Raw genomic sequence first — 10274 nt, forward strand, 5'->3', positions numbered from 1 at the left:
CAAATGTACAAATAGGAGTTGATTAAAAATTATACTTTTGGTGCAAGTGGACGTACTAGAACTATTTTCATACAATTTGTATTTATATATGTATAAAGTGGTAGGGTGAAACAGATCAAAAATCGTTTAATATTTCTTTCTTTCTTCTAAAATTGATGATTATCTTTATAAAAATCTTTTTTTTTTTTGTTTGTGTTATAAACTATGTAATAAGTAACTTAATGGTCAATGCAAAATGGCCGTCCAAAATTGATGTCTTCCTTTTACAGATACACAAATATTTATATAATATTTTTCATAGAGGGCTATAATTGTTTTAGTTGTAGTAGGTGAGAAGATATATATTAAAAAATGTAAGAATTTAGTTGTGTGAACAGATATGGTTGTACATGGGAGGCATAACCACACCAAGACCAAGAAATGGTCATTAAGAAAATAAAAATAAAAACCAATTAATCTCAGAACTTATACTTATAATATTATCATACTGTCAATGCCATAGGAAAGAATTACAGATAATAATATATTACTTGTTGTAATGATACAAATTTATACATATATGGGTATGTATATAATGAGAAGGACATTTTGGAAAATCACAAAGAGAAGTTTCTAACACACTGTTTTATTACCTGTTTGCAGCTGCACTTGCAATTTCTAGGTTGTATTTCAAAAAACCAATAATGTAAATATATAATTTAAGAGACTAATTAAGTATGCTATGTCAGATTCCTTTGGCACATGGCTCGTCACCAGTACGGCACCATATTATTTCTTTCTTGTTAAGGAATAGCAAATTACCTACAGTGCACCACTGCTCTATATCCTGCACCAGCAATCTGTTTTTCATCAGCATCAGCACGTGTGCAAATTCCTTCTCCTCAAGGATTGCTGACCTGTACAATTCTGTTAGGATTTATGATTGTGTAATCATTACAGGATCAAGGTTGTTAGAATATTCTCTCTGTATTTGTGTCCAGCTGTATAGAGCCGTTTGGCTCCTTTCTCTGTAATCATCTTTTCCTATATAAATGAAATACTGAGCAGCCATTTCCTTTTGAGCTGCATTTACTAAATACAATCCCTGCATAAACTTAAACTTGGTATCAGAGCTAGCAGGCCCGTGCCATGTCTACCCCTACCAATCCAGGTGGAGGAAACAACGCAACTCCGACTGCTGCTACTGAAGAAAGCTCTGCAGTCCAGGGACCTACATTCAGCAGAAATGGTGGTTCGACTTCTCAAAACACACACACACATCTTCCTCCACTAACAACCCTCAATCAGCCCTTTTCCCTAAAACTCGATCGAAATAACTACACCCTGTGGAAGACTATGGTTTCCACGATCGTTCGGGGTCACAGACTCCATGGCCATTTAAATGGCACTCAGCCATGTCCTCTGGAATTTCTACCAACTGAAACCGTCACTGTCGATGGCGTCTCCAGAGAAATCATACAAGTTAATCCTGAATTCGAACACTGGATCATTAATGATCAATTGCTCATGGGCTGGCTTTACAGCTCCATGACAGAAAGCATAGCCACCGAAGTAATGGGCTCAGCCTCTGCTGCAGATTTGTGGCGTGACCTGGAAAGCTTATATGGAGCATATTCAAAATCGAAGATGGACGACACCAGAACTCTGATTCAGACGGTTCGAAAGGGATCGACACCCATGACGGAATACTTAAGACAGAAAAAGAACTGGGCCGACATACTCGCGCTTGCTGGAGACCCTTATCCCGAAGCACACCTTGTGGCTAATGTGCTATCGGGCCTTGATGCTGAGTACCTTTCCATTGTTGTTCTAATCGAAGCTCGTCCCAAAACAACTTGGCAAGAGCTGCAGGATATTCTCCTCAGCTTTGACAGTAAAATCGAAAGACTACAGACCTTGAACTCAAACAACAAAGCCTCTGGTGCTGTTCCACAAGCAAACATGGCTGCGAAAACCAACTCAGGGCACTCTTCTGGACGTGGTCGTGGTGTTTTCTCTCATCAGAATCAAAACTACAGTGGAGGAGGAGGTAGATACTCTGGCAGAGGTGGTAATCCAGGAAGATCTCGAGGCAGAGGACGTACAAATGGTCCAAGACCCACTTGCCAAGTTTGTGGCAAGTATGGACATACTGCTGCAGTGTGTTACAATCGCTTTGATGAAAGTTTTATGGGTTCTGACCCCAACAATTCTCAGCCTCCAAGCAAACAACCTCAAAACAGTCACAATGCCTTCATTGCTACCCCTGAGATATTGGAGAGTGACGCGTGGTTTGCCGACAGTGGAGCCAGCAATCACATTACTTCGGATGCTTCAACCATGAGTCAGAAACAAGACTACAATGGTAAAGAAAAGGTCACAGTGGGTAATGGTAATAAACTTAGAATTTCACATGTTGGAAATGGTTTTCTAAACACTAAAATAGGAAATAAACTGGTGCTGAAAGATATGCTGTTGGTTCCTGATATAGCCAAAAATTTGATTAGTATCTCTAAACTAACAAATGACAACAACATACTAATCGAATTTTATGCTGGTTTTTGTTTGGTGAAGGACAAGGTGTCAAAGAAGGTGCTGCTTCAAGGGGTGCTTAAAGATGGGTTATATCAGCTGGTTTCACCACAGTCTCAGTCGTATTTTCCTTGTTTTCTTTCCACAAAGTCTGATCTACATCAGACAAGTCCCTGCTATGCTTTAAATACTGCTATAAACCAGTGTGTTAATCGGTCTAATGTCAGTAGAAATCGTGTCTCTAAAGTTGATGTTTGGCATAGGCGTTTAGGCCATCCATCAACTCGTGTATTGAGTCAAGTTTTAGAGTCAAGTCATGTAAGAATTTCAAAGAATGAAATGAAAGGCTTCTGTGATGCTTGCCAGTACGGCAAAGCACACTCCCTTCCTTATAATCTGTCTAATTCTAGAGCTAACTCTGTTCTTGATCTTATACATACTGACTTATGGGGACCAGCCCCCATCTCTTCCAATGTAAATCACAGATTCTACATACATTTTGTAGACGACTATAGCAGATTTACATGGTTCTATCCTCTCAAGTTCAAATCTGATGCCTTAAATGCCTTTCTTGAATTTAAAGCCTTAGTTGAAAATAAATTTGACAAGAAAATCAAAAGTATCAGATGTGACTCAGGAGGAGAATACAAAGCTTTCTCTGACTTTGTCAAAACTCATGGCATTGAGTTTCAACACCCTTGTCCTCACACCTCAGCCCAAAATGGTCGTGCTGAGAGAAAGCATCGACACATTGTTGAAATGGGCTTGACCTTACTTGCTCAAGCTAAAATGCCCTTAAAATATTGGTGTGATGCTTTCACCACTGCTGTTTTTCTCATAAACAGGCTGCCAACACCAACCTTACAACATTTGTCACCATATGAAGTGCTTTTTAAAGTCAAACCCGATTATAAATTCCTCAAGGTGTTTGGTTCAGCATGTTTTCCATGTATTAGACCTTATCAGACACACAAATTTCAATTCCACTCCTTGAAGTGTGTCAATCTTGGTTATAGCACCTCTCACAAAGGATACAAATGCCTTACTCCAACTGGTAAAATTTACATCTCTAGAGATGTAGTTTTTAATGAACTTGAATTTCCCTTTGAAAATGGTTTTCTAAACAATTTTCAATCACCACAACCAGTTGTGATTCACACATCATCTTGGTCTCTCCTTCCCACCTTTGCCACGGATAATGAACCCTCCATTTCAGCAGCTGATACTGCCACACAAGCACCCAGTGAAGCACACCCTCATGCACCTCTGTCACCATCACAACAGTCTCATTCCTCTAATTCCAGCAGTGCTTCAGGTTCAAGAAGGGAAGCTCATTACTCTACTGATGATGACAATACTGGTATGAACATTGATCAGTTTTATGTCACAGATCCTGAACCAGAGAGCACTCATTCTCCACCAGCAGAATCTGTCCAGCAGCAAGAAAAACCAGCTGCACCAGTTACTCACCACATGGTGACTCGAGCCAAGGCTGGAATATTTAAGCCTCGAATCTTCATAAGTCAAAGCTCCCATTCTCTCGACAATACTGAACCTAATAGTGTTGCTGCTGCTCTTCAACATCCAGGATGGTCGAAAGCTATGGATTGTGAAGTCGTAGCACTTAAAAGGAACAACACATGGGTACTGGTGCCTTATTGCAGCTGGATGAATTTGGTGGGAAACAAGTGGGTTTATCGGATTAAAAGAAATGCTGATAATACCTTTCAAAGGTACAAAGCAAGGCTTGTGGCAAAGGGTTTTCATCAAAGGCCAGGTGTGGATTATGGAGAAACATTTAGTCCAGTAATAAAGGCTGCTACTGTTCGAATTATACTCACTTTGGCTGTATCAAGAGGATGGGATATAAGGCAACTAGATGTCAATAATGCCTTCTTGAATGGTGATCTTGAAGAAGATGTGTACATGGTACAACCTCAAGGTTTCGAAGAAAAAGGAAAAGAGAATTATGTGTGCAAATTGAACAAATCTCTGTACGGTTTGAAACAAGCACCTCGAGCATGGTTTGACAAGCTCAAAAGTGCATTGCTGAAGTGGGGATTCAAAAACTCAAAGTCAGACACTTCACTGTTCTTCTTCGAGTCAACAAGCTTCATTCTCTTTGTCCTAATATACGTCGACGATATCATTATTACAGGAAGTGACACTACAAAAATGACAAGCTTCATTTCAGAACTGAACAAGCAGTTTGCCTTGAAGGATTTGGGGCCTCTACACTATTTCCTTGGTATTGAGGTGTACAGAGATGAATCGGGGCTCTATCTAACTCAAACAAAATATATTGAAGACATCCTAGAAAGAACCAACATGGGGAACTTGAAGCCGTGTCCCACTCCAATGACAGCAGGGAAGCCTATGTCAATAAAAGATGGTGAACCAATGGTAAATCCCACAGTCTACAGAAGTACAGTTGGAGCCTTGCAATACTTGTGTCACACTAGGCCTGACATTGCCTATGCTGTGAACAAGCTCAGCCAGTTCTTACAGCAGCCAACCAATACTCACTGGAGTGGAGTTAAACGAGTGTTGAGATATCTACAAGGCTCCAAACATCTTGGTTTGCACATCACCTGCAGCAACAAATTAACCATAAATGGCTTCTCAGACGCTGATTGGGCTTGCTGCCCAGATGATCGAAGATCAATAGCTGGTCATTGCGTCTATTTGGGTGAAACTCTGGTCTCGTGGTCATCAAAGAAACAACAAGTGGTATCCAGATCAAGTACCGAATCGGAGTATAGAGCGCTTGCACATGTTGCTGCAGAAATTTCCTGGATTGAGTCACTTCTCAAAGAAATTAACTTTCCTCTGATTGCTCCCTCGGTAACATGGTGTGACAACTTGAGTGCAAGTGCTTTGGCCTCCAATCCTGTGTTTCATGCAAGGACAAAGCACATTGAAATAGACATGCACTATGTAAGAGATAAAGTCCTTCAGAGACAATTGGAAGTAAGATACATCCCCTCACATGATCAAGTAGCAGATTGTTTAACAAAGGGTCTCTCTCATTCTCGGTTTGCTTTCCTCATCGACAAACTTGGTGTGAGAAACTCACCCTTTCGTTTGAGGGGAGCTGTTAAGGAATAGCAAATTACCTACAGTGCACCACTGCTCTATATCCTGCACCAGCAATCTGTTTTTCATCAGCATCAGCACGTGTGCAAATTCCTTCTCCTCAAGGATTGCTGACCTGTACAATTCTGTTAGGATTTATGATTGTGTAATCATTACAGGATCAAGGTTGTTAGAATATTCTCTCTGTATTTGTGTCCAGCTGTATAGAGCCGTTTGGCTCCTTTCTCTGTAATCATCTTTTCCTATATAAATGAAATACTGAGCAGCCATTTCCTTTTGAGCTGCATTTACTAAATACAATCCCTGCATAAACTTAAACTTTTCTCAAAATCTCCATCAACTTCACAATTTACCCCCTCTCTCTCTCTCTCTCTCTCTCTCTCTCTCTCTCTCTCTCTCTCTCTCTCTCTCTCTCTCTCTCTCTCTCTCTCTCTCTCTCTCTCTCTCTCTCTCTCTCTCTCTCTCTCTCTCTCTCTCTCTCTCTCTCTCTCTCTCTCAAGATTAGATGTTTTACAATACAAAACCTTTTTAATGGTATCTGTTACAGGAGAAAGAAAGAAAAAGATGTGACATCAGTAAGTACTTCATATATTTTGTCTATTATGAGCACCAATATATCACCAGAACTAATTTTAATTCCTTGATGGATGATAGGCTATATTTAAAGAAAGTGGGAATAGAAAAATGTATAATAATATTTTCTTATATTTGTAGTATAAGATGTATAATAAATAATTGATATAAACTTAAAATATAGTTCATTTAATATGCTCTACTAATTATGTGCAAAAACTGATATAAATTTGACGGATAGTATGCACTTAGAATAGATAATAAATTTTTTTAAATGTAAAAAAATCATCCACTTTGTTATTTCAACTTTTTACCAGTTACCCTGAAAAAAAAATTGACACATAGTTTGTTTGGCACAACATTTATTATAATTTAAAATTAAAATAGGAAAATTCTATAATGCACCCCCTTAAAATGGGTATATTGATACACCCTATCTGTTTTAGCATCCGAAATAATTTTTTGGTCAAATTTTTTCTCATAATCATGTACGTTATAGTTATTTAAGATATCTTGCAAAATTTTAAGAAATTCGGAAACGTTTAACACGCCGAAAACTGCGTTCAAACAGTGCGTTGCACGCGTGATTATTTTATTTTATACGCGTGTAAAATAGACTGTTTGAACATTATTTTTTATATTGTAAATTATTCCGAATTTCTCAAAATTTTGTAAGATATTTTAAATAACTATAACTTACATGAATATGAAAAAAAATTAGACTAAAAAATTTTTCTGGATGCCGAAACAAGTTAAGGGTGTATCAGTACATCCTTTTATAGGGGTGCATTGTAGAATCACCCTAAAATTAATATCACTATAAATACACTAATTTTTTATTTATTTTGTTATTATATTTAGTTAAAATATTAAATTATAAAAATTTTACATCCATTTTTTTATTTGTGTTACATAATAAAATTAATGACAAAATTGTTTTATATATTTTTAATAAAAATTTATTAATATTAAATTTATATGAAAATATAAAATTATATATTGGAGAATAATATATAAAAAAAATGAATAATTACATAAGGCACCATTTTTTGTAAAATATTTATATTTTTACGTTCAAAGAATGTTTTTTTACATTTTTACGGTTTTCCAAAAAATAATACGAAAACAACATAAAATCAACAAGAAAACAACATAAAAGTAATATGAAAATAACAACAAAAAATAACATACATAAAACAAAAAATTAACAATAAATGAACAAAATTTCAACATAAAAAGACCGTATTTTATGTAAATAAAATAAAAAAAATCGTAAAAATGTTTAAAATTACCTGAAACTGTATTTTTGTTATTTTTTTTTATTATTTTTGTGCATTTGTGAAATTAACCCTAAAAGAATTGATATAGTTATATCTTAAACTTATTCATATGTGCTAAATATAGCACAGTTACTCATCAACCACTGGTATAGTCATCATGTTTAATTTTAAAGCCCCTTCAATAATGGCTTATCAAATAGATACATATCGAAACTGAAATTCACTGCCATTGATTTGAGCTGGTAACAACTTAATAGATGGCCCATTTTTTCAATGTAAGACAACTATTGCTGACAAGATTGATTTCTAACATATAAATTATATTAATATCAAGAGATTTATTCATGCCCATAACAAACTCAAATTAGTTTTCAAGTATATTATTATTACAATCAATTAATTTGTGTAATTATTAAAATGCATCTATCTATTTTATTAAAAAAAAAAATGCATCTTTCTATAATAGTAATATGATGATTATGTTATAGCATTGAATGTAATATATAAACATATAAAAGAATACTAGCATTAATTGTTAGATGTAGTTGTCAAGCACTTTAAAAAAAAAACTTGCCCTGATTCTATGTACCTTTTTGTCTTGTGCATATGTTTTCTAATGAAAAAAGTGACATTTTTGCTGGAATTGAGTAAAAAGTGACTCTACACATCAACTCTGTGTAGATGAAATTGCCGAGCTAGAAGTTAATTATCTTACCGGAAAATTATAAATTGCCGAGCTAGAAGTTAATTATCTTACCGGAAAATTATAGTAAATGGTCACCTTAGTAAATGTCTTTATTTTAAAATTTGTAGTAAAATCACTTTTTTAAATTATTTATTATTTATAATATCTTTTACTACATAAAAATATCAATAATTTTTTTTATATTTTATTATTAAAATTAGAAGTAAATTACTTAGTTTTGTTAAAAAAAATTATTTGAAAGTTATGTCGATTTTTTTAATTTTTTATGAGTTGTTATGGGTTGTTGGTATATAGATTTTGTTATACAGTATAATTTTATTTTGATGTATAGTATATTATTATTCTTAGATAATATTTTTTTATTTTGTCATGGATAATAGTGGTATATAATTTTATTAGCATAATACAAATATTTTAATGTATATATATAATTTTATTGGCAAACTATATATATATATCTAAATATTATTTTTATATATTTTATGATATATATTTATTTTAAATAATATTTAATTAGTTTCTATTTTATTATATGCAGTGCTGGTATATAATTTTATTTTTATGTTATATATATATTTTAATTGTAATATATAATTTGGTTAGTATAGCATATATGTTAGTAATATTTTTTTATTGTTATTATTGTTAGTATATATGTTTTGGTAAATGGTATATGTATTTTTTGTTATACGGTAGATCATTTTTTAAATAATATTTAAGTTTTATTTTATATTGTACTTTTGTTGACATGATATATAATTTTATTAGCATTTTATTTTTTTTATTTTTATTTGTTGTTATTATATATATTTCGATTGTAAGGTATATAATTTTTCTTATATGGTATATAAATTTTATTGTATAGTATATAATTTTATTTTAGATCTTTAATTTTTATTTTATTATATATAAAAATGTGATATATAATTTTGTAAGTATGGTATAATTATTTTATGGTTGTATATAATTTTGTTAATATGGTATATACAATTTTTTTTAATAATATTATATTATTTTGTTGTATTTTTTATTGTAGGTATATATGTTTTGTTGTATGCTATATGATTTTTGTTGCTTATAGTATACTATTTATTTAAGATGATATTTAATTTTTATTTTATTATATATAAATTATAATTTTGTTAGTATGATATATATATTTGAATATTAATTTAGTATTGTTATAATTTCTTTGTGGCATATAATTTTATTTGGGAATTTGCACTATCAATAACTAATAAAATACCCCATATCAACATTTAGACTCCTTTCTAATTTGTACAAATTGATTTTACTAATTTTAAAAGATTCCTAAAATAACCCTAAATTAAACTTTCCCTCTCTCTCTCTGACTTTCCCTCTCTCTCTGTCTTTCTCTCTTCACGCGACCACGAACCAAAACCAACCACCGCAAAACCTAGACTCCCATGGCGTGCTTGGAAAACGTTTGTCCCAACCTTCTCCACCAATCTCCAGCCGACCACAAAACCAACAAAACCCACGAAGAGTCTTCATCTTCGCCGACCACCACGATTGAATCCCTCTCTCTTTCTGTTGCTCTCAAATTCGACCCAAACCCACGAACCGGCAAACCGTCGACCCAAACCCAAACCACCTCAGTTGACCCACCGTCGCCACCACGAGCACGAACCGGCAAAGAGACACATTTCTTTCCAAGACCACGAAACCACCACGAACTATCACCACCACCACCAAACTCAGTCAAAGGTAAGGTTTTTTTTTTGAAAAAAAAAATTTCATAGATTTTGTAACGACCGCTTTAGTAAAATGGATTAGAAAAGGCAATTAGCACTAATTTCTGTTATTTTGTAATTATTTATGAATTAATTATCTGTGGATCCCAATATTTAGAAATAAATATTAGAGTTATAATTTCTCAATTCCAAAGATTTTATTAAACTCTAGGGGTATTATTTTTCTTATATGTGAAATATGTAATTTTTGTAATTTTGCTCGGCGACAACGGAAAATGCGATGGATGGCTAGTTTGATCACATGGGTAAGTTTAGAACCTTATTTCTTGATGGGAAATATATTGGAGAAAATAAAATACCGGGATTAGACGGGGTTATGGAAATTGACCATTT

Source organism: Cannabis sativa, chromosome 3 (assembly GCF_029168945.1).
Source record: "Cannabis sativa cultivar Pink pepper isolate KNU-18-1 chromosome 3, ASM2916894v1, whole genome shotgun sequence".
In the NCBI taxonomy this organism is placed as follows: Eukaryota; Viridiplantae; Streptophyta; class Magnoliopsida; order Rosales; family Cannabaceae; genus Cannabis; species Cannabis sativa.